This window comes from Rhinoraja longicauda, chromosome 7 (genome assembly GCF_053455715.1).
Source record: "Rhinoraja longicauda isolate Sanriku21f chromosome 7, sRhiLon1.1, whole genome shotgun sequence".
Lineage (NCBI taxonomy): Eukaryota > Metazoa > Chordata > Chondrichthyes > Rajiformes > Arhynchobatidae > Rhinoraja > Rhinoraja longicauda.
The window spans coordinates 75,917,429-75,944,513 of NC_135959.1; positions in this window are offsets into that span (position 1 = coordinate 75,917,429).

The window sequence follows — 27,085 nt, forward strand, 5'->3', positions numbered from 1 at the left end:
CACGACACTTTTTAATGATCCTCTTACACTTTGCAAGTAGCTGGCATGCCGCTTAAGTAAGAAGATTTCTTTAAAACGTCATTAACTCGGGTGTAGAGTGTACAATTGTGTTGGAGGACAGCTCAGAGGCAAGTTAAGGCCCTGTCCCACTTAGGCGATTTTTTAGGCGACTGCCGGCAACTGTCATAGTCGTAGCAGGTCGCCGAAAAACCAGCGACTGGACCCCCCCCCACGACAATGTCTACGACAAGCTACAACAACCCACCACCCAGTCGACGTCAAGCTACGGCAAGCTACCGACAACCGGCGACCCAATCGTCGCGAGTAGGACGTCCACCTACGACCGCACCTACGACAACCTACGACCACACAGGCGGCAACCTACGGCAACCGAAGTCAACCTACGTCAACCCGCGACAAGCTACGACAAGCTACGACCCTGTCGGCGACAACTGAAGACAATTCACATCATTTTGGCCTCCGGTTTTGACGCCGGTCCCTGTCGCCGGTTGACGTAGGTTGACGTAGGTAGTGGCCAATGGAATTCACCGAAGTCAGCACTGGCGACGACCTACATCACCTGGCGACAACCTACGACAGCGCCCCCGTCAGGAGACGGCAAGCTACGATCATTGGCGTCAAACCAACAGTCGCCGAAAAATTGTCAACATTCTGAAAATCCAGCGGCGACCAGAAAGACGCTACGACTCTTTGGAGACGACTCACGACCGCACAGGCGATACCCCGGCGACCGTGTGGTGACAGCCTAGTCACCTGTAGTCGCCTAAAACATCGCCTAAAATCCAGTTTATGCCTTGTTACAGTGATGCTTGGTTTTCAAGTAACCCATACAAGGTGTTATAGTTCAAAACTCTCAAATACTTACCGACTTGTCAGTGATTTCAGCGAAAATTAGGACGCCGGAGAAGCATTGACAGCATTGACAGCGTGGGAATTTCGCGATGTTTCCGAAGACGGTGTAATCTCGACCTGAACATTGTCGTGGTCATTGTCGTCGGGTAAAAGAAAAATTTGGCGATCTGCTACGACTTTGACAGTCGCCGGCAGTTACCAAAAAGATCGCCTAAGTGGGACAGGCCCTTAACTCAGTGGGTCAGACAGCATCTCTGGAGAAAAGGAATAGTTGATTAGTCTGAAGACCCGAAATGTCACCTATTCCTTCTCTCCAGAGTTGCTGTCTGACCTACTGACTTACTCCAGCTTTTTGTGTCTATCTTCAGATCTGTTCTGTCAATTTACAGGTACATGGATCAGACAGGTTTGGGGGGATATGGACCAATCACTGGCAGGTGGTACTAGTGTAGCTGGGACATGTTGGCCGGTGTGGGCAAGTAGGGCTGAAGGACCTGTTTCCACACTGTATCACTCTATGACTCTATGACTCTGTAAATGGCTCGATTGTAATCATGTATTGTCTTTCTGCTGGCTGGTTAGCATGCAACAAAAGCTTTTCGCTGTACTGATAAACTAAACTGAACTGAACTAGACTTAGTACAGTCAGAGATGATCCACACCTCTATCAAAGGGCGGCACGGTAGCGCAGCGGTAGAGTTGCTGCTTTACAGCGAATGCAGCGCCGGAGACACAGGTTCGATCCTGACTACGGGTGCTGCACTGTAAGGAGTTTGTACGTCCTCCCCGTGACCTGCGTGGGTTTTCTCCGAGATCTTCGGTTTCCTCCCACACTCCAAAGACGTACAGGTATGTAGGTTAATTGGCTGGGTAAATGTAAAAATTGTCCCTAGTGGGTGTAGGATAGTGTTAATGTGCGGGGATCACTGGGCGGCACGGACTTGGAGGGCCGAAAAGGCCTGTTTCCGGCTGTAGATATATGATATGATGTGATATGAAGCCTCATGTTGTTGTACAACGGAAGTTAGCACTGAGAAGCAAAATGTTTTAATAAATTTATTTACATTTTGATTTCCTTTTAAAGACAGCATTTAAGTTTTAAGAAAACAATTAATTGTTGAAGTGTTGGAAGGAACTGCAGATGCTGGTTTACACCGAAGATAGACGCAAATTGCTGGAGTAACTCAGCGTGACAGGTGGTGCAGCGGTAGAGTTGCTGCCTTACAGCGAATGCAGCGTCGGAGACCCGGGTTCCATCCTGACTACGGGTGCTGTCTGTATGGAGTTTGTACGTTCTCCCCGTGACCTGCATGGGTTTTCTCTGAGATCTTCGGTTTCCTCCCACACTTCAAAGATGTGCAGGTGTGTAGGTTGATTGGCTTGGTAAATGTAAAAATTATCCCTAGTGGGTGTAGGATAGTGTTAATGTGCGGGGATCGCTGGTCGGCGCCGACCCAGTGGGCCGAAAGGGCCTTTTTCTGTGCTGTATCTCTAAACTAAACTAAACTAAAATCAGTCAGCATCTCTGGAGAGAAGAAATGGGTAATGTTTCGGGTCGAGACCCTTCTTCAAACTGAGGGAGACTTCGAGATATGGAAGGGTAATGTGTGAAAACAAGACATGAAACGGGACAAAGTTCAAGGGAAATATAGAATAGATCATTGTTAGCTTGGGAAAGGTGACAAGGAAGCATACAGAGATAACATTTAATCAGGATAATTAACCAGGATTAAATGTTATATTTGACTGTTATCCTGATTTGTTGTTACCTTCCCCTACCTAACAATGAATTACATTTTCATTGCGGTCTTGATTTATCTCACAATAGGACAATGGGATTAGAAACCTTTTCACCAAGCAGTCCTTGGTGTTTGGTTCATGCTGATTCAGAAAGCCCAGACTAATTTTCTCATAGGGTAGCAATGTTCTTAATTGGTGTGAATGTGCACAGTTATTATTTGATCAACATTTTCCAAACTAGCCAAAGTGATAAGCGTTTTTCATAAGATGCTTCCAAAAATAGGTGTTGTTTTACATAAAAGCACCAGTGACCATTTTAGACACATGGTTCTTGTCTGTGCTATAAATTCACAGGCGTCTCAGTACCATCACATATCGAGCATTACAGGAAACTTCTCATCTTCATCTCAGTGTGTACAATCACCTGATGATATCAATTATAAGACCTAAACTGATTACACAACACTTGGTGGGAGGGAAGGAACTACCGTTGCTGGTTTAGTCCGAAGATAGACACAGACAGCTGAAAATAACTAACTCAGCGGGACAGGCAGCATCTCTCGAGGAAAGGAATAGGTGACGTTTTGAGTGGAGACCCTTCTTCAGACTGAGAGTCAGGGGAAAGGGCAACGAGAGATATAGACGGTGATGTGGAGAGATATACTGTACAACGAATAAATGAAAGATACGCAAAAAGTAATGATGATAAAGGAAACAGGTCATTGTTAGCTGTGAAAATGAGTACAGACAATGAGACACAACAAGACGACTTTGAAGCTGGTACCACTTGGGTGGGGGAGGGATGGAGAGAGAGGGGATTGCAGAGGTTACTTGAAGCACAACACTTGTTCCACTTTTATCCATCGTCCTGTCAGGGTTTCTCCATGTCGGGGGCTATGGGGAGAAAGCAGGAGAATGGGAGGGAGAGGTAGATCAACCATGATTAAATGGCAGAGTAGACTTGATGGGCCGAATGCCCTAATTGTGCTCCTATAACGTTATAATACCTTATACCCTTATGATCTTGCAGGAGAAAATACTATACATCTGGAAACATCTAAAGCTGAGCAAGGGGAGAAATAAAACTGATGGTTCTATAATAAGAAGTGCCATAACAGAATGAAGCCATTGACTGAGAGTACTTGTCAATGACATGAATATATCTAATCCCTCAAAACACTCATTCTTTCCCCTTCCCCCTCACCAGGACATTACTTGTGTCTGAAGAAGGGTCTCGACCCGAAACGTCGCCCATTTCTTCTCTCCTGAGATGCTGCCTGACCTGCTGAGTTACTCCAGCATTTTGTGAATAAATACCTTTGATTTGTACCAGCATCTGCAGTTATTTTCTTACATTACTTGTGTTCTTTGTAACCAAATTGGATGTGACACAAATGGCGCAGCAGTAGAGTTGCTGCCTTACAGCGAATGCAGCGCCAGAGACCCGGGTTCCATCCCGACTACGGGCGCTGTCTGTACGGAGTTTGTACGTTCTCCCCGTGACCTGCGTGGGTTTTCTCCGAGATCTTCGGTTTCCTCCCACACTCCAAAGACGTGCAGGTTTGTAGGTCAATTGGCTTGGTAAATGTAAAAATTGTCCCTAGTGCGTGTAGGATAGTGTTAATGTGTGGGGATCGCTGGTCGGTGCGGACCCGGTGGGCCGAAAGGGCCTGTTTCCGCGCTGTATCTCTAAACTAAATATAAGCTGCTCAGGAATGGTTGAAAAATCAAAGAAAGGGAAGGTGAAGCATGTGCTGGCACTGGGGAATGTCGCAGGAATGAGTGGGTTAACATATGATGAGCGTTTGCCGGCACTGGGCCTGTACTTGCTGGAGTTTAGAAGCATGAGGGGGAACCTCATCGAAACGTACCGAATAGTGAAAGACCTGGATAGAGTGGATGTAGAGAGGATGTTTCCACTAGTGGAAGAGTCTAGGACCAGAGGTGATAGCCTCAGAAATAAAGAACGTTCCTTTAGTCAAGTCAAGTCAAGTCAAATCAAATTTATTTGTCACATACACATACTCGATGTGCAGTGAAATGAAAGTGGCAATGCCTGCGGGTTGTGCACAAAAAGAATTACAGTTACAGCATATAAATAAAGTTAATAAGTTACTAAACATAGCACAAAAAGTGTCGACAAAAATTTAGTCTCTGGGGTTATAAAAGTTGACAGTCCTGATGGCCTGTGGGAAGAAACTCCGTCTCATCCTCTCCGTTTTCACAGCGTGACAGCGGAGACGTTTGCCTGATCGCAGCATCTGGAACAGTCCGTTACTGGGGTGGCAGGGGTCCCCCATAATGTTGCTGGCTCTGGATCTGCACCTCCTGATGTATAGGTCCTGCAGGGGGACGAGTGTAGTTCCCATGGTGCGTTCTGCCGAACGCACTACTCTCTGCAGGGCCATCCGGTCCTGGGCAGAGCTGTTCCCAAACCAGACTGTAATGTTGCCGGACAGGATGCTCTCTACAGCCCCAGAGTAGAAGCAATGAAGGATCCTCAGTGACACTCTGAATTTCCTCAGTTGTCTAAGGTGGTAAAGGCGCTGCTTAGCCTTACCCACCAGTGCGGCAATGTGCGTTGCCCATGTCAGATCCTCTGCGATGCGGACTCCCAAGTATTTGAAACTGCTCACCCTATCCACAATAGACCCATTTATCTCGAGTGGCGTGTACGTCCTTGGATGTTTAGCCCTTCTGAAGTCCACAATCAGCTCCTTTGTTTTAGTGACATTCAAGAGGAGGCTATTGTCCTGACACCAGAGTGCCAGATCAGCCACCTCCTCCCGGTAGGCCTTCTCATCGTTGTTGGAGATCCGGCCCACCACCACAGTGTCATCAGCAAACTTGATGATGGAGTTTGAGCTGAACCTGGCCCCACAGTCATGTGTGTACAGGGAGTACAGTAGGGGGCTAAGGACACAGCCCTGGGGGGATCCTATGTTCAGGGTGAGGGAGCTAGATGTGTGTTCCCCCATCCTGACCACTTGGGGCCTGGCAGTGAGAAAGTCCAGGACCCAGGCACACAGAGGGGTGCTAAACCCCAGTTCCAGCAGCTTCTCAACCAGTCTGCTGGGGACTATTGTGTTGAATGCTGAACTAAAGTCAATGAACAGCATCCTCACATAGCCCCCCTGGCTGTCCAGATGAGAGAGAGCGGTGTGTAGAACCTGGGAGACCGCATCATCCGTGGACCTGTTCGGACGGTATGCGAACTGTAGTGGGTCCATGTTGCGAGGAAGGAGGGCGCAGATGTGCTTCTTGACTAGCCTCTCGAAGCATTTCATGACAACCGAGGTGAGGGCCACCGGTCGGTAGTCATTTAAACACGCTGGAGAGGCATTCTTTGGCACCGGTACTGGTAGGAGGGAGATGAAGAGGAATTTATTTAGTCAGAGGGTAGTGAATCTGTGGAATGGATATTTTGAAGATAGAGTTAGATAGATTCTTGATTAGTACGGGTGTCAGGGGTTATGGGGAGAATTGGGTTAGGAAGGGGTTAGGAAAGAAAAATAGATCCGCCAAGATTGAATGGCGGAGTGGACTCGATGGACCAAATGGCATAATTCTGCCCCTATCACTAATGAACTCATGAACTAGGTAGGAACTGCAGATGCTGGTTTAAACCAAAGATAGACACAGAAAGCTGGAGTAACTCAGCGGGACAAGCATACATTGGATGTAAGTACTCTGCAAAGAAACATACTGGTATTCAATAGTCAAGATTACGTTCTGAGTAAAGGGTCTGAATACTTATGTAAATGTGATATTTCAGTTATTTATTTTTAATTACTTTGCAACATTTTCTAAACATCTGTTTTCGCTTTTTTTATTATGGGGTATTGTGTGTAGATTAACGATTAAAAAAATGAATTTAATCCATTTTAAAATAAGGCTGTAACGTAGCAAAATGTGGAAAAAGTGAAGGGGTCTGAATACTTTCTGAATGCACTGTAAATCTTCTCTGAACCCTTTCTAGCTTGACAATATCTTTCCTATAACATGGTGCCCAGAACTGAACACAATATTCTAAATGCAGTCTCACCAACGTCTTATACAACTGCAACATGACCTCCCAACTTCTATGCTCAGTACTCTGACTGGTGAAGGCCAAAGTGCTAAAAGCCTTTTTGGCTTAATAAAAACAGAAAGTTCTGGAAATGCTCAATGGCTCAGAATGTGCGGACTCTAACTCTACTGATGTTGTTTGAGCTGCTGAGCGTTAATGGCATTTTTTGTTTTTATCTCTGGAACCAAAGCTGTTGTGCTCTCTGATGCTCAACCTCTGAGATTCACAGCAGAACAAGCAGAATATTCTGTCTGAACATCAGCCTGAAGAAGGGTCTCGACCCGAAACGTCACCCATTCCTTCTCTCCCGAGATGCTGCCTGACCCGCTGAGTTACTCCAGCATTTTGTGTCTACCTTCGATTTAAACCAGCATCTGCAGGTTTTTTTTCTAAGGAGAATTTTCCCACCTTGAAGTGAAGGTAGACTGCTGCCATCCAGACTCTAGATACCTCACAAAATGCTGGAGTAACTCAGCAGGTCAGGCAGCATCTTGGGAGAGAAGGAATGGGTGACGTTTTGGGTCGAGACCCTTCTTCAGTCTGAAGAAGGGTCTCGACCCGAAACGTCACCCATTCCTTCTATCCCGAGATGCTGCCTGACCTGCTGAGTTACTCCAGCATTTTGTGAATAAATACCTTCGATTTGTACCAGCATCTGCAGTTATTTTCTTATACTAGATACGTCACATGTCTTCAAGGCACCATGGTAACTTGCTACCACCAGCTCCATTCCCTAAACAAACCATCCAAGCAAATTATCTCCTTATCAGATCCCTCTTTCCCCTCATCCCCCCTTAATGGTATGAATGGCATTTGTTAATTCTCCACCTCGTGCTCATTAACCACAGGAAGACACATGGAGACCATACAGGAAGATCTGTTTTTCCACGTTAAATCACCAGCAATGTATTCTGCACCAGCTAACCAGTCTATTGAAGTCATAGAGTCTTAGAGAGTAGAAACAAGCCCTTCAGCCCAACTTGCCCACACTTGTCCCAGCTACACTAGTCCCACCTGCCTGCGTTTGGCCCATATTCCTCCAAGCAAGGGGTCACAGTTTAAGAATCCAGAACCAGGGGCCACAGTTTAAGAATAAGGGGTAGGCCATTTAGAACTGAGATGAGGAAAAACTTTTTCAGTCAGAGAGTTGTGAATCTGTCGAATTCTCTGCCTCAGAAGGCAGTGGAGGCCAATTCTATGAATGCATTCAAGAGAGAGCTGGATAGAGCTCTTAAGGTTAGCGGAGCCAGGGGGTATCGGGAGAAGGCAGGAATGGGGTACTGATTGAGCATGATCAGCCATGATCACATTGAATGGTGGTGCTGGCTCGAAGGGCCGAATGGCCTCCTCCCGCACCTATTGTCCATTGTCTATAAACCTGTCCTATCCATGTATCTGTCTAACTGTTTCTTAAACATTGGGATAGTCCCAGCCTCAACTACCTGCTCTGGTAGCTTGTTCCATACATCATCACCCTTTGTGTGAAAAAAATTACCCCTCAGATTCCTATTAAATCTTTTCCCCTTCACCTTAAAACCTATGTCCTCTGGTCCTCGATTCACCTACTCTGGGCAAGAGATTCTGTGCGTCTACCCGATCTATTCCTCTCATGATTTTATACACCGCTATAAGATCACCCCTCATCCTCCTGTGCTCAAATAAATAGAGACCCAGCCTACTCAACCTCTTCCTGTAGCTTATACCCTCTAGTTATTAAATTTATGATTAAAAAAAGCATGCAAAACATGTAGAAATTCATTAACATCAAAGATAATTTATCCACTGTCTTGCCTGCAAATTGATGACATTTAAATTGTGCTGTTGGGATAACTTTAGGGCATTTCGTGCGGCACGGTGGCGCAGGTAGAGCTGCTGCCTCACAGCGCCAGAGACCCAGGTCCCAGGTTCGATCCTGACTACGGGCGCTGTCTGTACAGAGTTTGTACGTTCTCCCCGTGACCGCATGGGTTTTCTCCGGGTGCTCCGGTTTCCTCCCACGCTCCAAAGACGTACAGGTTTGTAGGTTAAATGGATTGGTATAAAAAATGTAAATTGTCCCTAATGTGTGTGTAGGATAGTGTTAATGTGCGGGGATCGCTGGTCGGTGCGGACCCGGTGGGCCGAAGGGCCTGTTTCCGTGCTGTATCTCGAAACTAAACTAAACTAAACTAAACTTCCATGCCATTGAATCCTTCCTTGGTTGTGTGAAGGGTGGAATGGAGAACTTCAATACAGCTAGTACTAAATATGTGAGCATTATGTCTGCCAAACCTCTTCCACATGCCTTGCTAATGCCCCCAGCGATATGTCTTGAAGGTTGATGGCAGTGTCAAGTAATCTTTTAAGGGCTGAAAATCATACGCCTTTTGTATAAACATCGCCCAGTTAGTACCAGAGAACAGTGCACTAAAACCTTTATATAATGCATTTTGTGCTATGGACTGGGGTTGAATTACCACACATTTCCATTTTTACCATCCTTTTAAACAGAGGAAACTATTATTTTCATTGCTGTACATTATAAGTCATAAGATCATAAGTGATAGGAGCAGAATTAGGCCCTTCAGCCCATCAAGTCTACTCCGCCATTCAATCCTGGCTGATCTATCTCTCCCTCCTGACCCCATTCTCCTGCCTTCTCCCCGCAACCCCACGCCCACACTAATCAAGAATCTATCTATCTCTGCCCTAAAAATATCCATTGACTTGGCCTCCACAGCCTTCTGTGGCAAACAATTCCACAGATTCACCACCCTCTGACTAAAGAAATTCCTCCTCATCTCCTTCCTAAAGGAACGTCCTTTAATTCTGAGGCTGTGGCCTCTAGTCCTAGACTCTCCCACTAGTGGAAACATCCTCTCCACATCCACTCTGTCCAGGCCTTTCACTGTTCTGTATGTTTCAATGAGGTCCCCCCTCATTCTTCTAAACTCCAGCGAGTACAGGTCCAGTGCCGATAAATGCTCATCATATGTCAACCCACTGATTCCTGGGACATTCCCCAGTGCCAGCACATGCTTCACCTTCCCTTTCTTTGATTTACAGAGTCGGGGCCTACAGTGTCGGGGCCTACAGTGTCGGGGCCTACAGTGTCGGGACCTACAGTGTCCGGGCCTACAGTGTCGGGGACTACAGTGTCGGGGCCTACAGTGTCGGGGACTACAGTGTCAGGGCCTACAGTATCGGGGCCTACAGTGTCAGGGCCTACAGTGTTGGGGCCTACAGTGTCGGGGCCTACAGTGTCGGGGCCTACAGTATCAGGGCCTACAGTGTCGGGGCCTACAGTGTTGGGGCCTACAGTGTTGGGGCCTAAAGTGTTGGGGACTACAGTGTCGGGGCCTACAGTATCAGGGCCTACAGTGTCGGGGCCTACAGTATCAGGGCCTACAATGAGGTCCCCCCTCATTCTTCTAAACTCCAGCGAGTACAGGCCCAGTGCCGGTAAATGCTCCTCACATGTTAACCCACTCATTCCTGGGGTTATTCTCTGGCAAAGAGATAAGCACACCGCCCTCAAACTAGCTCATTCCTCAAGTAGCTCAATTATGGATTTTACATTTGGGTGAAAGCAAATGCAATCCTTCCTTTAACAAATCTAAGATGTTTAGTGACAACACAACTATTTGTGTTGCTGTGCCTCAAGGTAATAGTGTCCCCCTGACAAACCAACAACTGGAAGGTATTTATTCACAAAATGCTGGAGTAACTCAGCAGGTACCTCCCCTCAACTCCATCCAAGGACCCAAACAGTCTTTCCAGGTGAGACGGAGGTTCACCTGCACCTCCTCCAACCTCATCTATTGCATCCGCTGCTCTAGATGTCAACTTATTTACATCGGCGAAACCAAGCGCAGGCTCGACGATCGCTTCGCTCAACACCTGCGCTCGGTCCGCGTTGGCCAAACTGATCTCCCGGTGGCTGAGCACTTCAGCTCCCCCTCCCATTCCCAGTCTGACCTTTCTGTCATGGGCCTCCTCCAGTGCCATAGTGAGGCCCACCGGAAATTGGAGGAACAGCACCTCATATTTCGCTTGGGCAGCTTGCAGCCCAGTGGTATGAACATCGACTTCTCCAACTTTAGATTGTTCCTCTGTCCCTCTCTTCCCCTCCTCCTTCCCAGTTCTCCCTCTATCTTCCTGTCTCCACCTATATCCTTCCTTTGTCCCGCCCACCTGACATCAGTCTGAAGAAGGGTCTCGACCACGAAACGTCACCCATTCCTTCTCTCCTGAGATGTTGAGTTACTCCAGCATTTTGTGAATAAATACCTTCAATTTGTACCAGCATCTGCAGTTATTTTCTTATACAACCTACAACTGGAAATGTAGTGGGAAAACTTGTGACAATTAAGTCATCTGCTTTAGCACAAAACCTATTCTTTAATGGTGTATTTGGGCTGATAACAACATTAATGAGTCATGCCTCTTGTTGCCTGAGGATGCTTTGTGATTGTTCCATTTGGAAAATTGCAAAGTTAATTGTTTTTTTTAAACTCTGTTTATTTGCCTTCAGTAAATGTTCCAGAGGGTCATTTGTATTACAGGATTCTAGCCATTTACCCCCTATCAAGAAAATTAAGTGATTGTTAATGAAATATTTGCACTTCAATATGTTTGCTTTTTATGAAAAAAAGAATCTATTTCTATTGGAATAGCTAATGGAATGTTGTCCTTCATAACGAGAGGATTTCAGTATAAGAGTAAAGAGATCCTTCTGCCGTTGTATAGGGCCCTTGTAAGACCACATCTGGAGTATTGTGTAGAGTTTTGGTCTCCTAATTTGAGGAAGGACATCCTTGTAATTGAGACAGTGCAGCGTAGATTCACGAGATTGATCCCTGGGATGGCGGGGCTGTCATGTGAGGAAAGATTGAAAAGACTAGGCTTGTATTCACTGGAGTTTAGACGGATGAGAGGGGATCTTATAGAAACACATAAAATTATAAAAGGACTGGACAAGCTAGATGCAGGAAAAAAATTCCCAATGCTGGGGGAGTCCAGACCCAGGGGCCACAGTCTTAGAATAAATGGGAGGCCATTTCAAACTGAGGTGAGGAGGAACTTTTTCACCCAGAGAGTTGTGAATTTGTGGAATTCTCTGCTACAGAGGGCAGTGGAGGCCAAATCACTGGATGGATTTATGAGAGAGTTAGATAGAGCTCTAGGGGCTAGTGGAATTAAGGGATATGGGGAGAAGGCAGGCACGGGGTACTGATTGAGAATGATCAGCCATGATCAAATTGAATGGCGGTGCTGGCTCAAAGGGCCGAATGGCCTCCTGCACCAATTTTCTATTTCTATTTTCTAAATGCCTCAAAACACGTTGGCCCGCAGTTCATTCTGCAGAAAGACAATGATCCCAAACATATTGCTAAAGCAACAAAGGAGTTTTTCAAAGTTAAAAAGTGGTCAATTCTTAAGTGGCCAAGTCAATCGCCCGATCTGAATCCAATTAAGCATGTCTTTCATACGCTGAAGAGAAAACTGAAGGGGACTAGCCCCCAAAACAAGCATAAGCTAAAGATGGCTGCAATACAGGCCTGGCAGAGCATCACCAGAGAAGACACCCAGCAACTGGTGATGTCCATGAATCGCAGACTTCAAGCAGTCTTTGCATGCAAATTTTATGCAACAAAATACTAAACATGACTACTTTCATTTACATGACATTGCTGTGTCCCAAACATTATGGTGCCCTGAAATGGGGGGGACTATGTATAAACACTGCTGTAATTTCTACATGGTGAAACCAAAATGTATAAAAATGGCCTTTATTAAAATCTGACAATGTGCACTTTAACCACATGTGATTTTTTACTATTACAAATCTCAAATTGTGGAGTACAGAGGCAAATAAATAAATGATGGGTCTTTGTCCCAAACATTATGGAGGGCACTGTATGAGCTGGGCTAAAGAGCCTATCTCTGTGTTTTACGAGAATTTTCCCAAACAGTTTCTGATCCATTGCACTGTGGACATAGTGCTATAGTTAAAGCCCATAGCACTGTGGACATAGCATTATGTTTAAAGCCCATAGCACTGTGGACAGAGTGCTATAGTTAAAGCCCATAGCACTGTGGACATAGCGTTATGTTTAAAGCCCATAGCACTGTGGACATGGCGTTATGTTTAAACCCCATAGTGCTACAGCCAACAGCTCTTTGTTAAAATTCCCACGTGTTAAGCCGACAGACCTCTGTTTAAAACTTTGCACGCCAAGCTGGCAGTGTCAAGTCTGTAGCGTGTGTATTGCTTTACGCGCCAGTCCACGGCTGATGACGCTTTGTTCCCGGGGGTGGGGGGGGAGGGCTTACTGGGATGCAGTCCCCTACCATTGGTTATAGTCTGAATTTGGGAGCAGTGCTATTGACCAGGACATACCGGCGGTTATTTCGACACCTGATTTCTCACCTGTATAAAGGCAGGCCGCTGGGCCACCTGAAGTTAGTTCAAGTTCACATACGAGAGGGGTTCACCGACGGACTGGCTCGCGATTAGCGCCGCGGTCGGAGGTAGAGAGAGAGGGAGGGAGGTGGGCTGCTGTAAAACGGACACGAGCACACGGAGACGAGTCTTGCTTTTGTCCTCTCTTGCCAATAAAACCGATTTGCAACTAAACAGACGAGTGAGCCTTTTTCTGTTCTACTGGTCAGATCCTTGAACCTGTTCCATCGTGACACAATGACCTCCTGAAATTGAGAAAACATTTCAACTGCAGCAACACTTGATAATCATGAAAGGGTTAATCCATCCCTTGCCTAAAGCACTTCGAAGGAAGTGGAGGCGTTGCTGTTCTATAACGAACCATTTAAAATGATTTTTTAATTCAGATTTTGAACCATTGGAGTATATTTAAGCAATTTATATAAAACATCAGTGCTCACATACTTGAGAAATCTGATAATCGGTGGCTGGAGTTCCAAGTAACAACTCTTCATCCTCCAGACAGAATATAACATTATCCTCAAAGTAGCGTAAGGGTCTTGTGTCAACATAGCTCTTTACAGAGAGCCAAATCCCAGTGAATGAGGCCACATGACATTATTACTGCGCCCTTCTTGAAATGGACCAGGTGGAGCAGACAGATTTGAGAGCAGAACTCTAGTGAATTCATGAATCTCAATGTAATTATCCACACATAATCTGTTTCTGAATGATCTTTGCTCAACCACGATATCCATCTGATTGTTTGGAAGAATGTAATCATTGCTGAGAATGGGCCTTAAATTAGATCAATAGATCAATGTGTTCATCACGTTGTTAACTGAAGCCAATGGAAGCAATTGCTTAAAGAGATTTTAAACAACATTTACAAAGAGAAAGTTGCAATGGTATCCCCTTGGTCGATAGATTCCAATGAGGAATATTTTCATTGCTGATTGAACAGGACAATAGATGGAAATTATCAAGAACATTGGGTAGTGGAACCTTTGGAATTGAACTTATTAAGCAAAGAACTTCCATCAAATCTAATTTTGGGCGGCACAGTAGCGCAGCGGTAGAGTTGCTGCTTTACAGCGAATGCAGCGCCGGAGACTCAGGTTCGATCCTGACTACGGGTGCTGCACTGTAAGGAGTTTGTACGTTCTCCCCGTGACCTGCGTGGGTTTTCTCCGAGATCTTCGGTTTCCTCCCACACTCCAAAGACGTACAGGTATGTAGGTTAATTGGCTGGGTAAATGTAAAAATTGTCCCTAGTGGGTGTAGGATAGTGTTAATGTACGGGGATCGTTGGGCGGCACGGACTTGGTGGGCCGAAAAGGCCTGTTTCCGGCTGTATATATATGATATGATATGATATGATAAATCAAAACCCTATAGGTCACAGCTAGAGGTGGCAACTATCTCACTCCCAAATATGGAACAAGGTGACGTCACTGCCCCGTGCCCCACGTGACCTCACCCAGCCAGCGGCCATGTGCTCTCGCTACACTAATAGTGGCCTCCCCGGGCCAGGAGACGGGTTACTTACAGACTGTGAGTCAGGGGAGAGGGAGACACAGAGATATGGAAGTGTAAGGTGTGAAAATGAGACAAAGGGGATGAGAATAAAAGGAAAAAAAAGAATATATCATTGTTAGCGAGGAGGGGCAGTCAGACTGGTCGGAAAACTAAAAATGGGGGGCGGATGGAGAGAGTGGGAAAGCAAGGGTTACTTGATGCCAATATTTAGATTTAGATTTAGGTTTTAGATTTAGAGATACAGCGCAGAAACAGGCCCTTCGGCCCACCGGGTCCGCGCCACCCAGCGATCCCCGCACATTAACACTATCCTACACCCACTAGGGACAATTTTTACATTTGCCCAGCCAATTAACCTACATACCTGTACGTCTTTGGAGCGTGGGAGGAAACCGAAGATCTCGGAGAAAACCCACGCAGGTCACGGGGAGAATGTATAAATTCCGTACAGACGGCGCCCGTAGTCGGGATCGAACCTGAGTCTCCGGCGCTGCATTCGCTGTAAGGCAGCAACTCTACCGCTGCGCCACCGTGACGCCCATACTGCTTAGGTGTAAGCTGCCCAAGCGAAATATGTTAGATGTTGATAAAGGTGGATGAGGTGTATAGTGTACAGAGGTGTACAGTGTGGGGTTGAGATCATTGCACATGTACACTTGTGCCAACTCCATTAGTCACTGACTTTGTCTTAGCCATCTGTGTTATCTGGCCTGAATGTTCCACCCAATAAACTACCGGTAGTGAGACGACAAAAACACCCAGCATAAGTATATAGTGATTGTTTTCAAATGTAGAACCTAACAGAATGATCTGGGGTGACTATAAATACTATCAAGCCTGAAAATATAATGTCCATTGAGTTCTGCTGCAACCTGCTGAACCATTTCTGTTGTAATGTAAGTGTTACTTTAGAAACATAGAAACATAGAAAATAGGTGCAGGAGTAGGCCATTCAGCCCTTCGAGCCTGCACCGCTATTCAATATGATCATGGCTGATCATCCAACTCAGTATCCCATACCTGCCTTCTCTCCATACTCCCTGATCCCTTTAGCCACAAGGGCCACATCTAACTCCCTCTTAAATATAGCCAATGAACTGGCCTCAACTACCTTCTGTGGCAGAGAATTCCACAGATTCACCACTCTGTGTGAAAAAAAAAACGTTCTCATCTCGGTCCTAAAAGACTTCCCCCTTATCCTTAAACTGTGACCCCTTGTTCTGGACTTCCCCAACATCGGGAACAATCTTCCTGCATCTAGCCTGTCCAACCCCTTAAGTATTTTGTAATTTTCTATAAGATTCCCCCTCAATCTTCTAAATTCCAGCGAGTACAAGCCGAGTCTATCCAGTCTTTCTTCATATGAAAGTCCTGCCATCCCAGGAATCAATCTGGTGAACCTTCTCTGTACTCCCTCTATGGCAAGAATATCTTTCCTCAGATTAGGAGACCAAAACTGTACGCAATTAAACGACATTTCGCCAAAGATGCAGTGTTATATCGACCTGCTGTTTGTGACTACTGTACTTGGGAGCTCTCATTGATGGCAAGGATGCTAGAATTCATGGTGTGCACTCAGAGTGAAGTCTTTGACGCCGGAAACATAACAGATATGTCAATGCACATCTCCGAATGAAGTAGATACAAGGAACTGCAGATGCTAGTTTACAAAAAATGGTTCAAAGTGTTGGAGTATCTCAACAGGTCATTAATTGGTAGGGTTACCAAATGTCCCGTATTAGCCAGGACATCCCGTATTTTGGGCTAAATTGGTTTGTCCCGTACGGGGCTGGCCTTGTCCCCTATTAGGCCCGGACAGCGCTAGGCCCAGACACTATAGGCCCAGACACTGTAGGCCCGGACAGTGTAGGCCCGGAAACTGTAGCCCGGGGGACTGCTGTAGTCCTGGACACTGTAGGCCCGGGCGCCGCCTAACAGAGGTTGCTTAGCAACCCGCCTCCCGGCCCGGGCAGACGCCATTGGTGGAGCGGGAGCGCGTGGCCGCTGGCTGGGTGAGGTCACATGGGGCACGGGGCGGTGACGTCACCCTTTGTCCCTCATTTGGGAGTGAGGAAGTTGGCAACCCTATTGACAGGTGACATTTAGGGTCGGGACCCTTCGTCAGACTCTTCAAACTCTGAAGAGAGGTCCAGCCTGAAACGTCACCTCTCCATGTTCGCAAGAGATTCTGCCCTGCTGAGATATCCTAGCACTGTGTGTCTTTTAATGAAGTGTCCAGTTACATCTCTGGTGTGGTGAGATGCAACCTGGAAATGGTCTCAATCTTGTTTCACTCTTGGTAAAATTTATTTCCCATCATATAAAGGAGCAGAAATGTGTATCCTATTAAGGGTGTAAAATTCAGTTGCTATAATACACACTGGTTTTATGCAAAAGTTGATTTGAAAACAAATGAAAATAAAGATTCAGAGGTGCTACCCTGGATCTATATCACTGAAGCATGATAATCCAGAAGTAGTTGAAAAGGACTTTGAATTTAAAATACTCTCCTAATGTGCTGTTAATACTATTAATAGTTGTATGTAACTGAATAAATCGAAAGTACTAGTTAAGTACAGTTTGTATATTCCATTCACAGAGTCATAGAGTTATAGAGTGATACAGTGTGGAACCAACTTGCCCACACCGGCCAACATGTCCCAGCTACACTAGTCCCACCTGCCTGCGTTTAGTCCATATCCCTCCAAACCTGTCCTATCCATGTTCCTGTCTAACTGCTTCTTAAATGTTGGGATAGTCCCAACCTCAACTACCTCCTCTGGCACCTTGTTCCATACACCCACCACCTTTTGTGTGAAAAAGTCACCCCTCAGAAACGTATAAGATTATTAAGGGGTTGGACACGTTAGAGGCAGGAAACATGTTCCCAATGTTGGGGGAGTCCAGAACCAGGCGCCACAGTTTAAGAATAAGGGGTAGGCCATTTAGAACGGAGATGAGGAAAACCTTTTTCAGTCAGAGAGTTGTGAATCTGTGGAATTCTCTGCCTCAGAAGGCAGTGGAGGCCAATTCTCTGAATGCATTCAAGAGAGAGCTAGATAGAGCTCTTAAGGATAAGACATGGCCTGAAGGAGCTTCCTCGCAGCTGCAGGATTGCTTCGAAAGGACCAACTGGGATATTTTTGAGGATCAGGACTTGGAGGAGTACACATCAACTGTACTTTGCTACATCCAAAACTGTGTTGACAATGTCACCGTCGACAAACGCATCCGGTTGTATCCCAATCAAAAACCCTGGATGACAAAGGATGTCAGGTCTCTCCTCAAGGACCGTAACACTGCCTTCAGGTCTAGTGATAGAGCTCTATACAGTGCTGCTAGAACCAACCTGAAGAGAGGCATCAAGGATGCCAAAGCGTCCTACAAGAGGAAGATTGAGGACCACTTTTCCAACAATGACCCACGGCGGGTATGGCAAGGCATCCAGCACATCACCAACTACAAGACCAGCAACCGCACGACTGCCGACGGCGACGCCTCGCTGGCAGAGGAACTTAACTGTTTCTTTGCTCGTTTCGAGGTGAAAGCTACAGTGGCAGACATAACACCCTCTCCAGCACCTGACAGCAACACCTTCACTGTGCAGGAGTATGATGTTAAGCGCGTGCTCAGAGCAGTGAATCCCAGGAAAGCTGCAGGCCCCGATGGTGTGATGGGCAGAGTGCTGAGGGAATGTGCAGACCAATTATCTGAGGTCTTCACAAAAATCTTCAAACTGTCCCTTTTAAAATCCACCACCCCTCCCTGCCTGAAGTCCGCCACAATCATCCCACTGCCGAAAAAGTCTGTCATCAGCGGTCTTAACGACTACCGTCCGGTAGCACTCACACCGGTCATCACAAAGTGCTTCGAGAGACTGGTCCTGCAGCACATCAAAGCCAGCCTCCCACCCACCTTCGACCCACACCAGTTTGCCTACAGAGCAAATAGGTCTACGGGGATGCCATCGACACTGCTCTTCACACTGCACTGACCCACCTTGAACACCAGGGGAGCTATGTGAGGATGCTCTTCCTCGACTTCAGCTCTGCCTTTAACACGGTCATCCCGAGCAGACTGGTCACCAAACTTTCCGACCTTGGATTTTCCCAAACCATCTGCCAATGGATCAAGGACTTCCTGACCAACCGCCCCCAGACCGTCAAAATTGGCCCTCACCTCTCCTCCACCATTACACTGAGCATCGGCTCACCACAGGGCTGTGTGTTGAGCCCCATCCTTTACTCCCTCTACACTCACGACTGCGCCCCCACCCATCCCACCAACACCATCATCAAGTTCGCGGATGACACGACTGTGGTTGGACTCATCTCAGAAGGAGATGAGACAGCCTATAGGGATGAAATCCAAAGGCTGGCAGCATGGTGTTCAGTGAACAATCTGGTCCTGAACTCCTCCAAAACAAAGGAACTTATAATTGACTTTAGAAAAACCAGTGTAGATTACGACCCACTCTACATCAATGGGGTCTGTGTGGAAAGGGTACCAGCTTTCAGGTTCCTGGGTACGCACATCGCAGAGGATCTTACCTGGTCTACCAACACCATCACCACAGTAAAGAAGGCACAGCAGAGACTCCACTTCCTGAGGATCCTCAGGAAAACCAACCTGCAGGAGAAGCTCATGTTGTCCTTCTATCGCTGCTCCATCGAGAGTGTGCTGGCATACTGTATAACCACATGGTATGCCAGCTGCTCAGAAAAGGACAGGAAGGCCCTTCAGAGGGTCATCACGACGGCCCAGAAGATCATCGGCTGCTCACTGCCCTCCCTGGAGCACCTGTTCAGCCTACGCTGCCTCAGTAGAGCAGGCAAAATAATAAAAGATCCATCCCACCCCGGCCACCGTCTGTTTGTTCATCTGCCCTCTGGTCGACGTTTCAGGTCGATCAAATCCCGAACAAACAGACTTAAGAACAGTTTTTACCCCAGGGCCATACGAGAACTGAACACTACCTTTGCACTAGGCAACACCGTTAAAAAATCTTGTACTTAATATAATTGTATTAATTGTATTTATGTATTTATTTGTTTTTGCATTTATTGCATATATGTTTGTACGCACCGTCAGGATTGGCTATTTTTTAATTTCGTTGTACTCGTTGCAATGACAATAAATGAATATTATTATTATTATTATTATTATAGCGGAGACAGGGGGTGTGGGGAGAAGGCAGGAATGGGGTACTGATTGAGAATGATCAGCCATAGACAATAGACAATAGACATTGAATGGCGGTGCTGGCTCGAAGGGCCGAATGGCCTACTCCTGCACCTATTGTCTATTGTCTATTGTCTATTAAATCTTTTCCCCTTCACCTTGAACCTATGTCCTCTGGTCCTCGATGTACACTGCTAGAGTGAGCTATATTGCTCATTTTACTTTTGTTATTTTGTGCATCCTTAACTTACTCTTTATGGGTCCTGTGGTGGAATGCATTCTAATGTGAACTGACATGTATCGGAGTTGTAAAGGTTTGGATAAAGCAAGGCTTTTCACATTCAGAATGCAGTCTGTCTGAAATGACAAAATGCCCATCTTATTTAACACAGGAGTCTGTTCCTAAAACCATTCAAACACATTTTGTGATGAAGTGTGGAGCACAGAAGAGCTGTTTGTGCTGCTAAAAGGTTTTATGTTTTTTTTAACCAATTAAGGATGTGTTTTGTCAGTTAATGGAGACACTAACCCCAAGTGGCAGATTCAGCCCTTTTATTACAGTTCCCTGTTTTTTTTTCCCCTGTGATGTCTATGTAATGAGCTTAACTAAACAATTCCAGAACGCCTGGATCACAGGAATGAGAAACAGCAGTGAACGCAAACCATGGCTGACCCGTACCAAAAACAAGAGGCCGATTCCCCTCAAGGATTCATTTCACATTTTGAGGGAAATGAATAAGTTGTGATTTATTACTTGTCATAATTAGATCGTTGCTGCCTGAATAAAGTCATTATTACCATATTCACAATTTTCCTCCTTTAGGTGCAAAATCCATGTTGCTGGAACCTAGTTGTTCATGAAATAATATGGCAACTCCACCCTGATTAATAAGAAAATCCACGCATCAAACCAGCTGGAGAATGCCCAACTGATTTTGCTCGTCAATTGATTATCTTAAGTGTAAGCTTTATTTAATGAGAAAGTGAGAAAGTGTGTGAGTGTATATATATATATATATATAAGTATGTGTGTGTGTGTGTGTATATATATATATATATATATATATGTGTGTGTGTGTGTGTGTGTGTGTGTGTGTGTGTGTGTGTGTGTGTGTGTGTGTGTGTGTGTGCGTATGTGTGTGTGTATGTTTGTGTGTGGGTGTGTGTGTGTGAGTGTGTGTGTGTGTGTGTGTGTGTGTGTGTGTGTGTGTGTGTGTGTGTGTGAGTGTGTGTGTGTGTGTGTGTGTGTGTGTGTGTATGTGTGTGTGTGTGTGTAAGTGTTTGTATATATACACACACTCTGAACTTTTACTCTCTCATTTCTTATATTGTTTACAGTGTGCTTTGTTTACACATTCTGTTGTGCTGCTACAAGTAAGAATTTCATTGTTCTATCTGGGACACATGACAATAAAACAATCTTAACTCTTTTGATATAACAAATTCTTAAAGGTGACATTAAGACGTACAGGTATGTAGGTTCATTGGCTGGGTAAATGTAAAAATTGTCCCTAGTGGGTGTAGGATAGTGTTAATGTACGGGGATCGCTGGGCGGCACGGACTTGGAGGGCCGAAAAGGCCTGTTTCCGGCTGTATAGATATGATATGATATGATATGATAATATATTGTTATCGCCCATATTTATATGATTGGAGAAATCTGTCATCAACACTGCTGGTGAAAGATTTTACTCATCATGGTCTAATTTTATAATTCAGAAGCCAATTCTTTCCACTGCCCTTTCCTATTCATTAATATAATAATATAATAATATTCATTTATTGTCATTGCAACGAGTACAACGAAATTAAAAAATGGCCAATCCTGACGGTGCGTACAAACATATATGCAATAAATGCAAAAACAAATAAATACATAAATACAATTAATACAATTATATTAAGTACAAGATTTTTTAACGGTGTTGCCTAGTGCAAAGGTAGTGTTCAGTTCTCGTATGGCCCTGGGGTAAAAACTGTTCTTAAGTCTGTTTGTTCGGGATTTGATCGACCTGAAACGTCGACCAGAGGGCAGATGAACAAACAGACGGTGGCCGGGGTGGGATGGATCTTTTATTATTTTGCCTGCTCTACTGAGGCAGCGTAGGCTGAACAGGTGCTCCAGGGAGGGCAGTGAGCAGCCGATGATCTTCTGGGCCGTCGTGATGACCCTCTGAAGGGCCTTCCTGTCCTTTTCTGAGCAGCTGGCATACCATGTGGTTATACAGTATGCCAGCACACTCTCGATGGAGCAGCGATAGAAGGACAACATGAGCTTCTCCTGCAGGTTGGTTTTCCTGAGGATCCTCAGGAAGTGGAGTCTCTGCTGTGCCTTCTTTACTGTGGTGATGGTGTTGGTAGACCAGGTAAGATCCTCTGCGATGTGCGTACCCAGGAACCTGAAAGCTGGTACCCTTTCCACACAGACCCCATTGATGTAGAGTGGGTCGTAATCTACACTGGTTTTCCTAAAGTCAATTATAAGTTCCTTTGTTTTGGAGGAGTTCAGGACCAGATTGTTCACTGAACACCATGCTGCCAGCCTTTGGATTTCATCCCTATAGGCTGTCTCATCTCCTTCTGAGATGAGTCCAACCACAGTCGTGTCATCCGCGAACTTGATGATGGTGTTGGTGGGATGGGTGGGGGCGCAGTCGTGAGTGTAGAGGGAGTAAAGGATGGGGCTCAACACACAGCCCTGTGGTGAGCCGGTGCTCAGTGTAGTGGTGGAGGAGAGGTGAGGGCCTATTTTGACGGTCTGGGGGCGGTTGGTCAGGAAGTCCTTGATCCATTGGCAGATGGTTTGGGAAAATCCAAGGTCGGAAAGTTTGGTGACCAGTCTGCTCGGGATGACCGTGTTAAAGGCAGAGCTGAAGTCGAGGAAGAGCATCCTCTCATAGCTCCCCTGGTGTTCAAGGTGGGTCAGTGCAGTGTGAAGAGCAGTGTCGATGGCATCCCCTGTAGACCTATTTGCTCTGTAGGCAAACTGGTGTGGGTCGAAGGTGGGTGGGAGGCTGGCTTTGATGTGCTGCAGGACCAGTCTCTCGAAGCACTTTGTGATGACCGGTGTGAGTGCTACCGGACGGTAGTCGTTAAGACCGCTGATGACAGACTTTTTCGGCAGTGGGATGATTGTGGCGGACTTCAGGCAGGGAGGGATGGTGGATTTTAAAAGGGACAGGTTGAAGATTTTTGTGAAGACCTCAGATAATTGGTCTGCACATTCCCTCAGCACTCTGCCCGTCACACCATCGGGGCCTGCAGCTTTCCTGGGATTCACTGCTCTGAGCACGCGCTTAACATCATACTCCTGCACAGTGAAGGTGTTGCTGTCAGGTGCTGGAGAGGGTGTTATGTCTGCCACTGTAGCTTTCACCTCGAAACGAGCAAAGAAACAGTTAAGTTCCTCTGCCAGCGAGGCGTCGCCGTCGGCAGTCGTGCGGTTGCTGGTCTTGTAGTTGGTGATGTGCTGGATGCCTTGCCATACCCGCCGTGGGTCATTGTTGGAAAAGTGGTCCTCAATCTTCCTCCTGTAGGACGCTTTGGCATCCTTGATGCCTCTCTTCAGGTTGGTTCTAGCAGCACTGTATAGAGCTCTATCACTAGACCTGAAGGCGGTGTTACGGTCCTTGAGGAGAGACCTGACATCCTTTGTCATCCAGGGTTTTTGATTGGGATACAACCGGATGCGTTTGTCGACGGTGACATTGTCAACACAGTTTTGGATGTAGCAAAGTACAGTTGATGTGTACTCCTCCAAGTCCTGATCCTCAAAAATATCCCAGTTGGTCCTTTCGAAGCAATCCTGCAGCTGCGAGGAAGCTCCTTCAGGCCATGTCTTAACAGTCTTTATGGTGACTGGAGCTTTCCTCCTGAGTGGGGTATATGCTGGAGTTAGGAATATGGACAGGTGATCTGACTGCCCCAGGTGTGGTAGTGGTGCTGACCTGAAACCCTTCTTAATATTTGAGTAAACCTTGTCTAGTGTGTTTTTCCCCCTGGTAGCACATCTTATGTGTTCAAGTTTCGGGAGAACTGACTTTAGGTCTGCATGGTTGAAGTCCCCGGCTATGATGTGGGCTGCTTCTGGATATGTGCTCTGTTGTGAGTTTATTGCACCGAGCAGGTAGCCTAAAGCTGTGCCAGCGTTAGCATTCGGTGGGATGTAGACTGCTGTTACTATAACCCCTGTAAATTCGCGAGGAAGGTAAAAAGGCCTGCATTTAACTGTTAGGGACTCCAGATCAGGAGAACAGTGGCTATCTATGATTTGGATGTTAGTGCACCGGCTGTTGTGCACGTAAATGCATAACCCCCCCCCCCCCCCTTGCTCTTACCGGAGTCGATGTTTCTGTCCCAACGAAACGCTGTATGCCCGGCTAGCTCAATGGCTCCGTCTGGGATAAGTGGATGAAGCCATGTCTCTGTTACTAAGAGAATGCAACAGTCCTCCACGAGTTTGTTTGCTGATATCTGTAGTTTTAGTTCGTCCATTTTGTTGATGATGGATCTGGCGTTGGTGAGAAACATGCTGGGTAGCGGTGGTTTGTGTGGCTGTCTCTTTAGCTTGGCAAGTATACCGGACCGGCATCCTCGCTTTTGCTTCCTGTTTCTCCTCCGCCTGCGACGCCTGTTCGCGCCGACAACTATCCACGGAGCGCCCGGTGTCCTGGCTATCTCTTCCGGTATATTTCGCGGGTGTGGAAATTCGCGCACAAGGTCCCGATTGCACTGGAATCCTATGATCAGAAGATCCTTTCGGTTGTAGGTAGGATTTGCCTGATTTTCCTGATTTTCATGACTAAAATTGACTAACAGACATAACACAGATAACACACATAAAACACACCGAAAGGGAGAGCTGTGAGCCGCTGCGTCCGTGCGCGCCGCCATCTTGATGTGGCAATGAAATATTTCTAATGTTCCTTCTCATGAGCTCTGAATGAGCTTTGCTCTACACTGGTATTGTCAATAAGAAACCTCCTTTTGTTTCCCTGCAATGAATGCCTGGAAACGAAGCAAGACTTTGGGGTGGCATGCACAAGGCTCCAAGCTGTGACAACTATAGGTACAATATGTGCAAGTAAATTTGTGGTTTATGATCATCTAAATAATAACCCATTTATAACAGGTCCCAACAACTTCAATAGGAATAAAAAAATCCCCAAACTTACAAGTTAGTTTCTGATTCACCATTACCTGTTTTACTCAATGACACCAAAATTAAAGGCTTGATTTTACTGTAAGGAACTGTGATGCAGGAACAAGTACTGCATTAAATCTGAACCATGGACAGACTCCTGAAAGACACAAGTATAAAACCAACAAGTTTTAGGTAAAACCTATATCATTATAGGGCGCAGCAGTAGAGTTGCTACCTTACAGCGCTTGCAGCACCAGAGACCCGGGTTCCATCCCGACCACGGGCGCTGTCTGTACGGAGTTTGTACGTTCTCCCCGTGACCTGCGTGGGTTTTCTCCGAGATCTTCGGTTTCGTCCCACACTCCAAAGACGTGCAGGTTTGTAGGTTAATTGGCTTGGTCTAAGTGTAAATTGTCCCTAGTGTGTGTAGGATAGTGTTAATGTGCGGGGATCGCTGGTCGGCGCGGACCCGGTGGGCCGAAGGGCCTGTTTCCGCGCTGTATCTCTAAACTAAACAAAACTAAACAAAATTACAGAATTATGAAATAAGCCCCCAGGATTAAGATTGTGCCTAGAGCTAAGAATTGATGGGGAAATCAAACACGACCTTTTAACACCACTGCCAATTTTCCTCCCCCTGGAAGTGACATTGGATAAAATAAACAGACTGGTGTGCATTGATTTTGAGAACATAATCCTGCTGGTGAAGAATAATTTCAAATTGCTTCCATCGTCAGAGGGGAGAATCATGAATATGCAGGTGAAAATAATAACGAGAAGAGGTGTAACATTGCCTGTAATAAGATTTTTTAGATTTAGATTTAGAGATACAGCGCGGAAACAGGCCCTTCGGCCCACCGTGTCCGCGCCGCCCAGCGATCCCCGCACATTAACACTATCCTACACCCACTAGGGACAATTTTATTTTACATTTACCCAGTCAATTAACCTTCAAACCTGTGCGTCTTTGGAGTGTGGGAGGAAACCGAAGATCTCGGAGAAAACCCACACAGGTCACGGGGAGAACATACAAAATAAGGAAGATTAAATGCTCTGTCGAGCATATTTTATAATCATATTTACAGGTTTAGAAACATAGAAACATAGAAAATAGGTGCAGGAATAGGCCATTCAGCCCTTCGAGCCTGCACCGCCATTCAATATGATCATGGCTGATCATCCAACTCAGTATCCTGTACCTGCCTTCTCTCCATACCTCCTGATCCCTTTAGCCACAAGGGCCACATCTAACTCCCTCTTAAATATAGCCAATGAACTGGCCTCAACTACAGATTCACCACTCTCTGTGTGAAAAAAAACTTTCTCATCTCGGTCCTAAAAGACTTCCCCCTTATCCTTAAACTGTGACCCCTTGTTCTGGACTTCCCCAACATCGGGAACAATCTTTCTGCATCTAGCCTGTCTTTCTGTGAAATGCCATAACAGATCTTGGAAATACAAACTAGTTTGCCAGGTCATTTGTTTAATCTGAGTTTTTACTTCATTTCTTATAGCAGAATAGAAGGAAATATTTCAATATGTGAAGAGAATCATACTAAGACTGAAAAACAGCGTTCCTAAGCATTTATATAACACTGCTAATTCAGTGCAGTATCTAAAGGGGGTTGGTAAAACCAATTATTAAACAAAAACTAATTCGCGCAAGAAAGGAAATATTAGGACGGTAGCCAGAGGCTAGGTCAAACAGTCTTTCATGGGAGAGAAATAATAAAGGGGGGAGAAATATGAAGGAAAGAAATTCCAGAGGTTAGTGTGTGGCCGTGAGTGACAGAATAATTTAACTAAGGGATGCCCTCGATACAGATGCATTATGAGAAACCTCTAAATATCCCACCTACATTATAATCATAACCGTTTGTGATTATATACGGGAATATAATATATATAAAATGTAACCTTCTGTGAATATACGGTGTGGCACGGTGGTGCAGAGGTAGAGCTTCTGCCTAACAGCGCCGGAGACCCGGGTTCGATCCCGACTACAGGTGCTGTCTGTACGGAGTTTGTACGTTCTCCCCGTGACCTGCGTGGGTTTTCTCCGAGATCTTCGGTTTCCTCCCACACTCCAAAGACGTACAGGTTTGCAGGTTATTT